The sequence below is a fragment of the Hypanus sabinus genome, chromosome 1, assembly GCF_030144855.1.
Source record: "Hypanus sabinus isolate sHypSab1 chromosome 1, sHypSab1.hap1, whole genome shotgun sequence".
Classification (NCBI taxonomy): domain Eukaryota; kingdom Metazoa; phylum Chordata; class Chondrichthyes; order Myliobatiformes; family Dasyatidae; genus Hypanus; species Hypanus sabinus.
The window spans coordinates 63,212,614-63,229,865 of NC_082706.1; the positions used below are offsets into that span (position 1 = coordinate 63,212,614).

Genomic DNA, 17,252 nt, shown 5'->3' on the forward strand with positions numbered 1-17,252 from the left:
AGTTTGGCCTCATCATGGCAGTAGAGGAGGCCACGTATGGACATATCCGAATGGGAATGTGAAGCAGAGTTGAAGTGGGTGGCAACCGGAGATCCTGTCTGTTGTGGCGGACGGAGCGGAGGTGCTTGACGAAGCGGTCCCCCAATCTGTGTCAGGTCTCACTGATGTAGAGGAGGCTGTACGGGGAGCACCGGATGCAATAGATGACCCCAACAGACTCACAAGTGAAGTGTTGCCTCACCTGGAAGGACTGTTTGGGGCCCTGAGTGGTGGTAGGAAAGGAGGTGAAGGGACAGGTGCAGCACTTACGCTTGCAGGGATAAGTGCCAGGTGGGAGATCTGTGGGGAGGGACGTGTGGACCAGGGAGTCACAGAGGGAACAATCCCTGCGAAAAGTGGAGAAGGGTAGAGAGGGAAAGATGTGCTTAGTGGTGGGGTCCTGTTGAAGGTGGCGGAAGTTGTGGAGGATAATATGCTGGATCCGGAGGCTGGTGGGGTGATAGATGAGGATGTCAAATGTAAAAATGCTATTCCCTATTCCCAGTTCCTCTGTCTCTGCCGCATCTGCTCCCAGGATGAGGCTTTCCATTCCAGGACATCTCAAATATCCTCTTTCTTTAAGAATTGTGCTTTCCTTTCTGCCGTCATCAATGATGCCCTCACCCGCATCTCCTCCATTTCCCGCACTTCGGCCCTCACCCCATCCTCCCGTCACCACAACAGGGACCGTGTTCCCCTTGTCCTCACCTACCACCCCACCAGCCTCTGGATCAAGCATATTATCCTCCACAACTTCCGCCACCTTCAAAATGACCCTTCAAGCAAACACTTCTTACCACAACTCTATCAGGCAGAGATCAGTCCAGACACTGCAGGACAAGAGGTTGTGGAAGTGGATGCAAGACTCCATGTTCCGATTCATCAGCAGCAACTGCATAAAAGGGAATCTCACATTTCTGGGCTTTTCCCCAGGACACACACCATAACAGACATCCAGATCATCAACAAATGGTGAAGTACACCATTTGGTCTGGGCAGACCCTGTACAGCAAGATGTCCATAAGGTAATGCTGCTGACAGAGGGATACACAAAGCTCAGTGTGGCCAACGCAGGGAAGGACCACAGCTGGAGGGACTGAGCTGGGTGGCAAGGCTCCTTGAATAAAGGAAGGGGTATCACTTCTTAAATGCTGAATTCAGTGACACAAATGTAATAGATTCTTTTTATCATGAACAAAGAGTATTTTTGAAATCAAATAGAAGCATGACTCTTACCTTCGCAACACACAAAATGTTGGAGGATCTCAGCAGGTCAGGCAGCATCTAAGGAGGGAATAAAACAGCTGATGTTTTGGGCTGAGACCCTTCGTCATGACTGAAGGTAAGGGGCAGAAGCCAGAATGAGAAGATGGGGGAGAGGAAGGAAGGAATGTTGGCAGATGATAGGTGAAACCAGGTAAGCGGGGGTGCAGAGATGAAGTGAGAAGCTGGGAGGTGATAGGCGGAAGCAGTAAAGGGCTGAAAAAGGAATCTGATAGGAGAGGAGAGTGAACCATTGGGAGAAAGGGATGTGATGGGCAGTTGAGGGGAAGAGAAGGGGAGTGAGAGGAGCCAGAATGGGGAATGGAAAAATGAAAAGGAGAAGTGGGGAGAAATTAGTGCAATTTAGAGTGATCAAAGTTCATGTCATCAGGTTGGAGGCAACCCAGGAGCTTCAGCTGTTTTCAATTAACTGGTGAAGTTTTAAAACTTAGCCCACAGGAAGTTTCCAACTACTGTTCCTCTTGAATTATTTGATAGAATTTTCCCACAATACCCTAAAAGGGGCATAACTTGAGGAAGAATACTATTATATGATTGATGTGGAAATCTTGACAGTGTGAATCACTTTAAGAAGATCACAGTCAGATTTCCATAGTGATGCAAAATGGTCTGGAAATGTAATTTTCAATCACATATATCTGAAAACTAAATGAACATTTCTCGGCAGTGCTCCGGATTTTCAAACTGATTCCAATGGCATCCAATGACAGGATAGAAAGAAATACAATAGAATAACAGAGTGATCTAGGAATAATGGTGCCTAGTTCCCTAAAGGTGGAATCTCATGTGGACAGGGTGGTGAAGAAAGCTTTTGGTATGCTGGCCTTTATAAATCAGAACATTGAGTATAGGAGTTGGGATGTAATGTTAAAATTGTACAAGGCATTGGTAAGGCCAAATTTGGAGTATTGTGTACAGTTCTGGTCACCAAATTATAGGAAGGATGTCAACAAAATAGAGAGAGTACAGAGAAGATTTACTAGAATGTTACCTGGGTTTCAGCACCAAAGTTACAGAGAAAGGTTGAACAAGTTAAGTCTTTATTCTTTGGAGCATAGAAGGTTGAGGGGGGACTTGATAGAGGTATTTAAAATTATGAAGGGGATAGATCGAGTTGATGTGGATAGGCTTTTTCCATTGAGAGTAGGGGAGATTCAAACAAGCGGACATGAGTTGAGAGTTAGGGGCAAAAGTTTAGGGGTAACACAAGGGGGAACTTCTTTACTCAGAGAGTGGTAACTGTGTGGTATGAGCTTCCAGTAGAAGTGGTAGAGGCAGGTTCGGTATTGTCATTTAAAGTAAAATTGGATAGGTATATGGAGAGGAAAGGAATGGAGGGTTATGGGCTGCGGGTCAGTGGGACTAGGTGAGAGTAAGCGTTCGGCATGGACTAGAAGGGCCGAGATGGCCTGTTTTCGTGCTGTGATTGTTATATGGTTATAAAAAAATCAAAGCATTTAATAGTGTTTTGATTTATACAAGACAAATGAATATTGAATCTTAGTCAACATTGCTTGGTGTGTCACAGACTCATCACTTCCTTACATCTAGTCCATCTTCATGATGCATTGCTTCAGAAAGGATAGTGGAATCATCAAGGATACCCCATCCCCCCAGTACCCTGACCATTCCCTGTTCACTCTTCTACCTTCTGGGTGAAGATACAGGAGCTTGAAAACCCAGATGACAAGACTTGAAAGCAGCTTCTTCCCTATTGCTAACAGACATCTGAATCAGTAACCTCTTCCACAACACCCTCCCAGTGTCACTGCCACGTTCTCCTGCCCTTAACTGTAACACACTCAGTTATTCCATAATTGTCACTTGAGTAATTCTTATTGTTTTAGTTCAACTACATCGCAATGTTTTCACTGTTCTGTTTGTCACTGTAGTTATTGTTAGATTTATTATTATCACACTTTCACAGTGACACTGAAGTGAAATTGCAGCCCAGAATTAGCTATTTTTTAAGTTCATTAGGATGGTTTTGGGGACAGAGCGGGGAGTGATTAGGGTTTAGGGATAGGGATGTGGAGGATTTAGAGATCAGGCCATCTCTCTGCATTGAAGTTCAGTGATGTGGATGGAATGCGAAGGACATCTGCTTTTCAGGCTTCTGCTCTGCACTCCATGCTTCAAGGCCAGGGACATAGAAGGATACCCGCAGTCCAGCTCTCCACTCTGTTTTTGGAGACCATGTGAGTCAGTCAGCATGCTAGTATATCGAGCCAGGAGTTTGGGGTCATGGGGTCAGCTAGTCCGGGGCCTGATCCCAAAACCCAGAGCCTAAAGGTCAAACAGAAATGCAGAAGTTTAAGCCTGATAACCAAAGCCTGGAGACTGAGCTGCTTGACTTTCTGTGCTTGTGCATGGTGGCAGGAAAGGCACTTGTTTTGCTGTTGTTGTTCTGTTGTTTGCTGCGTTCTTCGTTGTTCTGCTGAACATTGTGGGTGTGCGACGTTGGCACTGGAATGTGTGCTGGCGCTTGTGGGCTGTCCCCAGCACGTCCTTGGGCTGTTAATGCAAACAACAACTGTGTGTTTCCATGTACATGTGATAAATAAATCTGACCTGAATCCAAAATCATGGATACTCATTACTGTGTGGCTTCACACAAGCAAGGAATCTCATGGCACTCTGGTGTTTATGACATAAAACAAATCTGGATCTGAATCTGAATGGGCAGAGATGCACATGAGAGTGGTAGGTGATGAAATAAAGGTGAAGTGCATTTCTCGTTGAAGGGGCTGTGATTTTTGAAAGACAGCCAGCGTGTTGGAATAAGGAGAGATGCAGTCTGAAATGGAAGGGTAAAACTTGTGTCCTCGGCTAGAAAGAGATGGAATTATCAAGGCTAACACTTCTGATTGATCTCTGGGTAGGCATGTACATCTGGGTGTTGGAATCTTCTCATAAACATGAGATTCTGCAGATAGTGGAACATACACAAAACACTGGAGGAACTCAGAAGGTCAGGTAGCATCTATGGAGAAGAATAAACAGTTTTGGCCCTTATTCAGGACTGGAAAGAAGGGGGAATAAGCCAAAATAAGAAGGTGGGGAAAGGGGAATCTTTCTCAACCCTGTTCGTTGTTTGTCCTGTGCATGTTAGTTCAGTTGATGAGGGGTGGTCACTCAGAGTGCTGCAAGTTCCTAGAAAGCCATCCAAATGATGAATGAATGACAACATTGGTCAGTTAAGTTTGAAAATACATATAAGTGAAACACAATATTTCTTCCTCATATAGTTTCACACAATAAATATTCAACCTTAGGTATTAGATAAGAATTACAGTGAGCCATAGTGCAGGGTGGTGCTTCTGTGATTCAGCAGTTGTGAACAGACACGACACCAAACTTAACAACACTGATAGCCCCTTAACCATGAACAACGACTTTGTTCAGAAGTTCAGGCTCACAGCCTCTATCAGATTTAATAAAGTGGATATTTAGCCAGCAGCAAAAAAAAAAGCAGGTCAAAAGTTGTCCACTCATTTACCATGCCATCAGCCAGTGCAGGAGACTCCGTCATCGACAGTACTCTCAAACAGCACCTCCACTCTGATTGTCTGCCCATTGTCATTCAGTGTGCATTCAGCCATGGCATTCAGCTTCAGATGCCATTACAGCCTAAGTTAAAAGACATAAATTCCAGAGGTGAAGAAGAAATATTAATTTATCTTTAACAAATTTCTACAGACGGACTGTTGAAAGTATCCTGACTAGGTGCATTGTGGTCTGATGTGGGAATTTGAATGTACAGGAACATAAGGAAGTCTTTGGGAATTTCAACAAACCTTATATAAACTGGGACCTTCTTAGTGCAAGGGGTTTATATGGGGGGGGGGGGGGGGGGAATTTATTAAGTGTATCCAGAAGGGTTTCTCAAATCAATATACGTACAGTCCAATGAGAGGAGGGGCTGTACTGTATTGGGTAATGAGCCTGGCCCGATGACTGGCCTTTCTGCGGGTGAACGGTTAGGGAACAGAGACCACAACTCCTTACTTTTCAAGATGGCCACGGTTAACGATCGATATGGCCTTGTGGGAGGGTTTTAAATTGGAGTCGGGCAAATTACGAGGGCATTAGCAGGAAGTAAGAAGTGTTACGACACCTTTTCTCTGGTAAATCCACATCAGACATGTGGAGGAGTTTACGATCAACTGTACAGAGTACAGGAAAGGAAGTTCCTGCTAGAAGGAAGGACAGGAATGGAAAGATAAGAACCTTGGAGGAGATTAATTTAGCCAAGAAGAAAAAGAATACACCCTATCTTCGTTATATGTGGAGCATACGTTCCTCACAGTCAATGCATAATGTGAATAATTAGTTGAACGGAGAAAATTTAGGTTTCCGGTGATGTCATTGTCGAGAATGGCAGTTTAGGTCACTAGCTCCTCCGGAAAAACGTGTATTAAGCCCCCTAAACCCATCAAATATAGTATTTTTCAAAAAAAATTTGAACTGAAAAGAGGGGCAAGAATGGGGAAAAAGAATGGAAATTAAAAAAGCGAGACTGCGGAGCCTGGGTCCGAGAGGAGTGCAGTGAGCGGCTCTCCGACCAGACCGCGTGCTAGCGAGGCGGGCGCCGGGCCTCATTCAGTCGAAGCAGCGAATGTCTTCGAAATCCTGAAAGAAATAATGGAGGTCCAGAAAGATGTAAAGCAGCAGCTCCATGATATTAAGACAGAGCTCGCCAGCGTCAATCAAAAAGTAGCGGTGGCAGAGACTCGAATTGAGAAGGTGGAAGATCGCATTCAAAACGTGGAGTGGATACTGAGTAAGATGATAAAAATATTAAATCACCAAGAAGGTAAACTGCTTGACCTGGAGGGAAGATCACGGCGGAAAACTATCAGAATCTACAATGTTCCCGAAGGAGCGGAGGGCTCGTCTATGACAGAGTTTGTCGAAAAGTTACTGCGGGACGCGTTGTATCTTCCCTCGGCTATGAAGCTGGAAGTCAAAAGTGCCCACTGCGTGTTAGTCCCAAAACCTACCCAGGATAGAAAGCCATGCTCAATAATAATAAAATTCCTTCCGTACAGCACCAAGGTGGAGATTCTACGAAGGGCCTGGGGTAAGAAGAGAGGATTTTTAGAGGATAAATTAATATATTTCCACCAAGATTAACACCCCCCCCCACGGTCCTCCAGAAATGCAAAGAATACTCCGAAGTAAAGCGAGTACTAAAGCAAAATAAGATTAAATTTCAAACTCCATACCCTTAGAGTGTTTTATGACAATGGGACGCGGTTGTACCAGACAGGGTTGCCCATCAGCATGACCAAAAAGAAAGAAAGCCTGGCTGAGGAATTGTCCCGCTCCACTTGGGAAATAGTGCGAGAAACGAGAAGGCAGGAGACAGGAGGAGGCCAAGAGAAACATATCAGGAAGAGACCAGGAGTTTCCCAAAGACAGTCCTCACCCCCTTCAGAACAGCCATAAGGATTGGCTACCTTTAAGAATGTTGAGAAGCTAAACGGATGCAAAAGTACATGTTGATATACCTATCTCGAGAAATACTTATTATAATGTGGATTTTGTATTACTTAGTTGTTATTTTTTATTCTCTCACTTACACTTTTCTCCCCATCAAAATGTGAATATATATATCTATGTAATGTGCGCATGTATGTATGTATATATATATATGTGTGTGTGTGTGTGTGTGTGTGTGTGTGTGTGTGTATATATATGTTTGTGTGTGTGCCTATATATATGTATATATAGGAGTACACAGGGAAATCTTTTCGGTGTAATGGATTTGTTCACTGACTTCTATGAATACTCACAAGTAGAAGAGGTTATCCCCCACAACTAGACATTTCCTCTAGCTCAACGCAGGGTCATCTACCAGAGACCTCAGCCTTGGAATCACACGTTCGTTGCCCTTTTTGTTATTATTTGAGTTTCTTGGTTCTTATTTGTTCAGGGAGTAGATCAATTAAGTTTTATTCTGCTAAGTTCAATGATACATTGACAGATAAATACAAATGGCTAAGGACAATGTAAAATTCATTTCTTTTAATGGGCTATTAAATCCAATCAAACATAAGAGAATTTTTATCCAAAATGAAAAAAGAACAAGTCCATGTAGTATATTTACAGGAAACTCATTTAAGTGATAATGAGCATAAAAAACTAAAGAGAATGGGCTTCACTAATCTGTTTTTCTCCTCATGTAAATCAGGACATAGGAGAGGAGTTGCTATTCTTATATCAAGTAGGCTAAATTTTGAAAAAGTATTCAAAATAGGAGATAATGAGGGCGGATATATTCTGGTAAGGGGGAATATAGATGGCAATTCAATTACTCTATTGAATATATACGCACCCCCGGGAAGTGATACTGGTTTCTTTCAGAAAATTACTGATATTATGGTAATGGAAACAGAAGGTCTCCTGATATGTGGGGGAGATTTAAATTTACAATTACAACCAAACTTAGACTCTTCCAATAGAAAAACCTATGAAACAAAATCTTTACATAAGAAATTAATACACTTTGTGAGGATGTTGGTTTAATTGATATATGGAGGGACCTTTTCCCTGAGAGAAGGGATTACACTCATTATTCTGCTCCCCATGCTGTACATACAAGAATAGACTATTTCATAACATTTGGAAAAGACAAAGATAAAATAAACACCTGTAGAATTGGGACAATAGATGTAAGTGACCATGCACCTATATATTTATATGTTGATTTTGACCTACAACCAAAGAATACTATTTGGAGACTAAATTCAAGTCTACTCAATGATCTGTACTTTAAGGAACAAATTAAAAAAGAAATTGGTCTCTACTTAGAATTTAATGATAATGGAGAGGTTTAACCTCCCATTTTATGGGTTACTCTGAAGGCGGTCTTAAGAGGGAAATTTGTAGCGATATCTTCATATATGAAAAAAATAAGGAATAAAACATTAGAGGAATTCCAAAATAGGCTGAAGGAACTAGAGAAAAGACACAAATTGAATTTGGCACAGGATACATTAGGGGAAATTCAAAGAATTAGGAATGAAATAAATAATTTGGCTATGCAAGAAATCAGGAAAAACTTAATGTTTCTGAAAGAGACACTATGAAAGTGAATTGAAATCTATGAAAATGCTGGCATGGAAACTGAAAAAAAAAGATAGCAGAAAATACAATTCATAGAATTAGGGACCCAAGAACAAAAATGATAAAAAAAATAAGCTAAGTGAAATTCAAGAAGCTTTTGAAGTGTTTTACAAAACTCTATATTTCAAAGTTCCAGGGGGAAGCATAACCCAAATTGACACCTTCTTGAATTCTCTAGAGTTACCCACTTTACGCGAAGAACAAAATAGAAGGATGACTGCTGTCATAACTGAAGTTGAATTAAAAGCTGCAATTAGTAGGCTTAAATTAAGCAAGTCACCAGGATCAGATAGGTATATGACAGAGTGGTACAAAGCATTTAAAAATGAGTTAATTCCTGTTTTACTCCCCACACTGAACTGGGCTCTAAAAAAGGCACAAATGCCACCCAGTTGGAAGGAAGCGATAATCTCAGCTATACCGAAAGAAGGCAAGGATAAAATGGAATGCGGGTCATTTAGACCAATATCTGTTCCTAATGTAGATTATAGGTTATTTACCTCCATCATGGCCAAATGATTAGAGGAGTTTCTACCCATACTGATACGTAATGATCAGATAGGTTTTATACAACAATGATAATACCAAGATTGGTGGAGTGAGGATAGTGTGGAAGACTGGCAAAGAATACAGCAAGATCATTTTCAGATATAGGCAGAGAAATGGCAGATGGAGTTTAACTCAGATAAATGTGAGGTGTTGCACCTCGATAGGGCAAATGCAAGGAGACACTACACTAAGTAAGATCTTTAGCAGTGTTGCTGAGCAGAGAGGCTTTTGGATCCAAGTACATAGCTCCTGGAAAGTGGCTACACAGGTTGATAAGGTGCTCAAGAAGGCTAATAGAATTCTTGCTGTTATTACTCATGGCATTGAGTTCAAAAGTCAAGAGGTCATGGTGCAACTTTATAAAACTCTAGCTAGGCCACATCTGGAGTATTGCAAACATTTCTGGTTGGCACACTATAGGAAGGATGTTGAGGCTTTAGAGAGGGTGTAGAAGAGGTTCATCAGGATGCTGCCTGGTTTAGAGGCCATGTGATATCACGAGAGTCTGGATAAACTTGGGTTGTTTTCCCTGGATATCAGAGGCATGGTGGAGATCTGATAGCAGTTTAGGAGATTATGAGAGGCATAGATAGAATGAACAGAGAGTACCTGTTTCCCAGGGTTGAAATGTCTAATATTGAAAGTGAGAGGGGATAGGTTCAAGGGAGAGATGAGGGGTAAGTTTTTTACTCAGAGATTCGTGGATGTCTGGAATGCACTGCCTGGTCTGGTGGCAGAGGCAAACACATTAGAGACTTCTAAGGAACATTTGGACAGGCACGAGGATGTGAGGAAGATGGAGGGATATAGACATGGTGTAGGTAGGAGGGATTAGTGTTTGGGTATTTTTGATTTGGTAGGTGAAATGAGAGAAGTCAGAGAGAGCATTTCTGAATGCACAACATATTGAAACGAAGTGGATGGGCTACAGGAGCAGAAGGCTACTTTTTCAGGTACACTCTTATACCTAATAAAGTGACCACTGAGTCTAGATGCATTTTCCTTTCAAGATTAACTGTGTTGAACAAGTTTTCCTTAATGATTAAACAGAAGACCAAAAATAAAGATCAGTTTATAGAGTAACAGAAGGTGAAAAACTGACGATTTCCATCCTGTATTATACCAACAATCCTTCCACTGTCAAAGTCACTTAGGTCACATTTCTTCCCCATTCCGATGTTTGATCTGAAATCTCTTTACCACGTCTGCATGCTTTTATGCATTGAGTTGCTGCCACATAATTGCCTGACTAAATGTTTACATTAACGAGCTGGTGTGCAGGTGTACCTAATAAAATGACCACTGTGTAGGTGATGATAAAAGCCTGACAGTAATGATCCCAATGCTAAGATTTCTCTTCATCAGTACTGGGTAAACAGGCTGGGATCTTCTTTGATTATGAAAAGGAGAAACTACCTGTGGACTTTAGGAAGGAGAGTCAAGAACACACACTACAGTCCTGGTCAAGGAGTCAGCAGTGGAAAGGTTGAGCAATTTCAATTTCCGGAATGTCAGCATCTCAGAAGGCCCATCCTGAGCCCAACATACTGATGCAATTATGAAGGAGGCACGACTGTGGTTATATTTAATTGTAACACACACAAGATGACGGAGGAACTCAGCAGGCCAGACAGCACCAACAGTAAGAATAAACAGTCGATGTTTTGGGCCAATGGTCCTTCATCAGGACTGGAGAAAAAAGATGAGAAATCGGAGTAAAAAAAAAGGGAGAGGGGAGGAAGATAGGTGAAACCAGGAGAGGGAGAGGGGTGAAGTAAAGAGCTGGGAAATCAATTGGTGAAAGAGATAAAGAGCTGGAGAAGGGGGAATCTGATAGGAGAGGATAGAAGGCCACGGAAGAAGGGAAAGGGGAAGGAACACTGGAGGGAGGTGATTGTCAGTTAAGGAGATAGGATGAGAGAGTGAAATGAGAATGAGTAATGGTGAAGGAAGGGGTATTACTGCAAGCACGAGAAATCGATGTTCCTGCCATCAGGTAGGAAACCACCCAGACGGAAAATAAGATGTTGCTCCTCCAACTGGGTGTGGCCTTATCACGACAGTAGAGGAGGCCATGGACTGACATGTCGGAATGGGAATGGGCAGTGGAATTAAAATGGGTGGCCACGAGGAGATCCTGTTTTTTTTCTGGCGGACAGAGCTTAGGTACTCGTCAAGATGGTCTCCCAATGTACATCAGGTCTCACCAATATACAGGAGGCCACACCAGGAGCACTGACCCCAACAGGCTAACAGGTAAAGTGTCGTCCCAGCTGGAAGGGTTGTTTGGGGCCCTGAATGGTAGTGAGGGAGGAATTGTAGGGACACTTGCTCTCCTTGCAAGGGTAAGTGCCCAGAGGGAGATCAGTGGGGAGGGACAAATGGACAAGGAGTCACATAGGGAGCGATCCCTGCAGAAAGCAGAAACTGGGGGGGGAGGGGAAGATGTACTTGGTGGTGGGATCCCATTGGAGATGGTGGAAGTTATGGACAATTATGGGCTGGATGCAGAGTCTAGTGAGGTGGTAGGTGAGGACAAGAGGTACCCTATCCCTGGTAGAGTGCTGGGGGTAAGAACAGATGTGGTTGAGGGCAGTGTTGATGGTGGGAGAAGGAAAGCCCCTTTCTTTGAAAAAGGAGAATATCTGCTTAGTTCTGGAATGAAAAGCCTCATCCTGAGAACAAATGCAACAGAGAAGGAGGAATTTGTCAGGGTCCGGTCCGGTCCGGTCCGGAATCCGCATTCTGGGTCTCGATCCGGTCCGGGGGCTCCAGACTCCGGGTCCTGCAGTTGTCCTCCCATCTCCGTGATCTAGTTAGGACCCTCCTGGCTCAAGGAGGCACACCTGTGACTCATTGAGCTGCAGGTGTTTATAAGGGGCCTTGGGACTGGGACCAGGCGGGTGGTCGTTTTGTTCTGTTTCCTGTTTCTCCACCGGCTCCGAACTCTTCTCTGCATTCTGTTACCCTGCCCGGGCTCAGATCTATTCCTCATCATGCTTCTCTGCCCCGTACCAGTGCTGCCAGTTTGGTTCTCTCCCCCATCTTTCTTCCCATGCGCTGGTCCCGCTTCTCCGCTCGTTTGTTTAGTTCGTGCAGTCGCGCTGTCTGCCGGCCGTTCCCGATTTTCCCATTATCGTGGCTGTTGTGTTGGTCACCCTGGGCCTTTGCCCGTTCCTATCCCTTGCCTCTGTCAGGGAGCCCCGGCTGGTCTGCCGCTGCCCGGCAGGGGTTCTGCCCCGTGCTCCTCTTCGTGCCTGGGATCGTGCCCCGCACCTGCCTAGGGGTTCGCGTTGTGCCCAGGCATCCATTGTTTCCGCCTGGGAGGCGCCCCTACCCGGAATATATGCTGCCCGCCCAGGGAGGGCTCTCCGCCAGCTTATCTAGCCACCTAGACCTGCCTGTCTGCCTGAACCCAGGGACCTGTCTGCCTGAACCCAGGGACCTGTCTGCCTGAACCCGGGGACCTGTCTGCCTGAACCCTGGGGACCTGTCTGCCTGAACCCGGGGACCTGTCTGCCTGAACCCGGGGAGCTGTCTGCCTGAACCCTGGGGACCTGTCTGCCTGAACCCGGGGACCTGTCTGCTTGAACACGGGGACCAGTCTGCCTGAACCTGGGGACCTGTCTGCCTGAACCCGGGGACCTGTCTGCTTGAACCCGGGGACCTGTCTGCCTGAACCCGGGGAACTGTCTGCTTGAACCCGGGGAGCTGTCTGCCTGAACCCGGGGAGCTGTCTGCCTGAACCCTGGGGACCTGTCTGCCTGAACCCGGGGACCTGTCTGCCTGAACCCGGGGAGCTGTCTGCCTGAACCCTGGGGACCTGTCTGCCTGAACCCGGGGAGCTCTCTGCCTGAACCCGGGGAGCTGTCTGCCTGAACCCAGGGACCTGTCTGCCTGAACCCAGGGACCTGTCTGCCTGAACCCTGGGGACTTGTCTGCCTGAACCCTGGGGACCTGTCTGCCTGAACACGGGGACCAGTCTGCCTGAACCCGGGGACCTGTCTGCCTGAACCCGGGGACCTGTCTGCCTGAACCCAGGGACCTGTCTGCCTGAACCCTGGGGACCTGTCTACCTGAATCCGGGGAGCTGTCTGCCTGAACCCAGGGACCTGTCTGCCTGAACCCTGGGGACCTGTCTGCCTGAACCCGGGGAGCTGTCTGCCTGAACCCGGGGACCTGTCTGCCTGAACCCTGGGGACCTGTCTGCCTGAACCCTGGGGACCTGTCTGCCTGAATCCGGGGAGCTGTCTGCCTGAACCCAGGGACCTGTCTGCCTGAACCCTGGGGACCTGTCTGCCTGAACCCGGGGAGCTGTCTGCCTGAACCCTGGGGACCTGTCTGCCTGAACCCTGGGGACCTGTCTGCCTGAACCCGGGGACCTGTCTGCCTGAACCCAGGGACCTGTCTGCCTGAATCTGGGGACCTGTCTACCTGAACCCTGGGGACCTGCCTGCCTGCCTGAACTCGAACTCCGGGAGCCCGCTCCGCTCTGCCTGCCTGAACTCCGGGAGCCCGCTCCACTCTGCCTGCCTGAACTCCAGGAGCCCGCTCCACTCTGCCTGTCTGACACTCTATCTACCTGAACCCCAGCTCTACCCTTAAATGCCATGGCATCCCCATCCTGTCCTCCCCCTAGTACTTCAGTGTCTGCGTCCTGCGTTCGGGTCCATCCAGCCGCGTTCCTGACAGAATTGTGAGAAGGGGAAGGGGTTTTTTACTAGTAACAGGGTGGGAGGAGGTAGTTGTGAGAATCTCTTGTTTGTGATAGGACTATATTTAATTAGCAGTTTGAGGATATTTGCTGTGTCACCAAAAACTCTGACAAGTCTCAACATGTACTGTGGAGATTATACTTAGTGGTTGCATTACCATCTAGAATGGAGATACCAGTGCACAGGATCATAAAAAGCCACAGAGCTGTAGACTCAGCCCGCTCTATTTTGGGCACGCCTCCCCACCATCAAGGACATTTTCAAAAAGGCTGCATCCAAAAGGTGGGCATGCTACCAGCAGGGAGGAGGTACAGGAGCCTGAAGACACATACTCATCATTTTAGAAACAGCTTCTTCACCTCTGCCATCAGATTTCTCGACAGTTAATGAAGTCATGAACACAATTTTGCACTACTTATTAATTTATTAATAGATATAGTTCTTATTTTAAATCATAATTTATTTTATTTATTGCAACAAATTTTAGGACATAAGTTAGTGATAATAAACCTGTTTCTGATTCTGAAATAAATAAACCAGAGGTCACTTAAAATTGCTAAAAAATGTATTGTAAAGGAGACAATTATGTTTGATCTGCAGAGGAAAAGTAAAGCCAAAGGGCATTAATCATGATCATTTCCAATAAATCAATCAAGGAATTCAAAAGGAACTTCTGAGCACCAGGAGTGGTTAAGGCCAGTGGTAGGGATGCATTGAGGAGGCAGCTGAGTGGAGGGAGTGACAGAGGAACAGAGCAGGAAATAATGGAAGTGTCTCAAAAGGAGTACAGACGTTAGAATCGACACACACAAAACACAGCAGGCCAGGCAGCATCTATAGGGAGAAGGACTGTCGATGTTTCGGGCCGAGACCCTTCGTCAGATATTTGAATCAACTGCTTGAACTGAATGGCCTGTTCTTGGACTATATATACCATGCACTTTCAAAGAATGTAGAACGTAGAAGAGTACAGCAAAGGAACAGGTCATTCAACCCACAATGGCATGCCAAACCAGCTAAAAAGCAGATCAAAAACACCTAAATACCACCAACACCATACCCATATCCCTCCATCCTCCTTACTTCCATGTGCCTACCCAAACATCCCTTAAAAGCCTCTAATGCTGTTGCCTCTACCACCATACCAGGCAGTGCATTCCAGGCAACCGCAACTCTCTGAATAAAAAACTTACCCCTCACATCCCCCTTGAACCTACCCGCTCTCACCATCAATGTATGCCCTGTAGTATAAGACATTTCAACACTGAGAAACAGGTACTCTCTGCTCTCTCTACTTATACCTCTCATAATCTTGTAAACCTCTATCAGATTTCCCTTCAGCCTCCGACGCTCCAGTTTATCCGGCCTCTTGTGATATCACATGCCCTTTAAACCAGACAGCATCGTGGTGAACCCCTCCTACACCCTCTCTAAAGCCTCAACATCCTTCCTAGAACGGGGGGACCAGAAGTGTATGTAATATTCCAGAGTTTTATACTGTAAATTGCAATAAGGATCTATTTGTTTTTCCTATTCCTTCATTTGGTCCTCGATCCCAACCAAACTGGTACTAACAGTGCTTAAGAAGAACAAGTAACGCTTACTAATGAAAAGGGTGTCACAAACATGTGGCACGGGTCGATGGGGCCATAAAGAAAGCTTTTGGCACGTTGGCCTTCATAAATCAAAGAAGTGAGTACAGGACAGTAGTTGGAATGTTATTTTGAAGTTGTATAAGGCATTTGTGTGGCCTAATTCGGAGTATTATGTCCAGTCTGGTCATCAGGAAAGATAGGTTCTCAACAACAATTTGGTAGCTTTTTAGACAGCATTAGTGGCGCTAGCTCTTTATTCCAGATTCTGCTCCAAGGATCATCACCTTGTTGTGAGTTCCTGAGATCCCGAGAGCGAAGCCGCCTCAAGTTCAGCCATCTGACATTTAGCTCCTGGTAAGGTCACCCATGGCGGGAAGTTTCCAGACAAAGAGCAATCCAATCGACAGTGGACCTGGCAGAAGATGATGATACTTTACAAAAGCAGGGAAGGCATTTGAAAGCTGCAGTAGTGAATGGTCTGCTGTTGTCCCTTGCATTCCATGCCATTGGACCCTGACTGTGTAGTGGCTGCCCATGCATCATCCTCCCCATGTTAAATAAGGTCACTAAGGAAATCCACCCTAACATCCCAGTTACGTGGATCCAGAACTGGGGTCGACAGCCATCTGAGGACCCACCAATAGACAACACCTTAAGAGAACATTACACTCGGCTGGAGTAACCGCGCTACTACTATGATTCCAGGTTAATAATTTAAATTCTTAACTGGCCCTGAGAGAATATTAACTCAGGTCTCTGAATTATTTGTTCAGGTTTCTGGCTGGGTTAACATTGTAAGTCAATGGCCTTTTGTAAGAATGACCAGTGATTTGAACCATTAATGCTGTTTCACTGTACAGATTCTGCCCTACCTGCTGGACGTTCCCGCCTTCTCCAGTTTTCATTTCAGATTAAACAAGGAGAGGGGATTAAGAAAGATTTTATAGAGGAACAGAAGGTGGAAAAGTTACTCCAGAGTATAGGGCAGAGGCAGATGAAGGGGAAAAGGGAAATGAGATTCATCAAAGACCATATTTGAAGCAACAGGAATCTAGCAGTTTGGAAATAGAATTAGGTAGCTAGTTTCAGGTTCATGTTTCATTTAAATACCAGTGGACCTATTTTAGGCATTGATATTTGTAAAGCATTTTGGTCCATTGTGCGCAGGTCAAAGTAACTTTGGTTTCCCACTGAGCTGGTAACTAATTTACATCACTAAACATTAAATACTCTTCTTGTATTTCAGCAAAATGGATTTAATAGCAGGGAAGCAATTATAAATTCAGCTGACTCAAGCTAATTTGATCAGAACTCTTTGAATATAAAAGGATGTGATATCATATAACAGACAAGCTTGCTGTTTTTAATCATCAGACTCATTTCCGTTGTTGCCTCAAATGCGGTTACACCCATGTTATTAAGGATTTGGTGAAGGAAGTTTCACCTTTTAAAACTGGTGGTGAATATTTATGGAGTCAGATTGCTATGAAAGTGAAGACCATTTTCAGCGGTTTTCATAGAATTTAACTAAAGTGGAACAATTCACATTGAGTCCGTATAACACGATATATTTATCTTATTTGTGTTTGCAAGATGACACTGGAATGTGGTGACTCTTTGCTTGCAGCTCCCAAGGGAATCATCAAATATTCCCGTTTAGACTACCACAACTAAAATCCATTTTCAGAGCCATGGCTACTTAAGTCAGCAATATTGTTTAATCTCTCTGTCTGAATGAACAACGAATCAATCCATAAACACTACCTCACTATTTTTGGTTCTCTTTTTGCATGACTTGTATAATTTAATGTACAGGCACATGTAAACATTCTGTGAACTAAAAATGTTTTCAAATGTTTACAAAAATGAAATGAGAAGTTTCTAAATATCAAATAAATTACTATAAAGAGCAGTAAACAGTAAAAATTGAAATCAAATC

At 44.6% G+C, this 17,252-nt stretch overlaps 1 long non-coding RNA gene across 1 annotated transcript; it reads right to left on the reverse strand.

Moving 5' to 3' along the window:
* Window positions 1–4,852: 4,852 nt before the first annotated feature.
* On the reverse strand, window positions 4,853–16,309 carry LOC132397002 (uncharacterized). Its single transcript, XR_009513227.1, has 3 exons — window positions 16,186–16,309; window positions 15,598–15,725; window positions 4,853–4,953 (listed from the first exon to the last, which is right to left on the reverse strand). It is a non-coding gene; the product is annotated as an uncharacterized LOC132397002 (long non-coding RNA).
* Window positions 16,310–17,252: the final 943 nt, after the last annotated feature.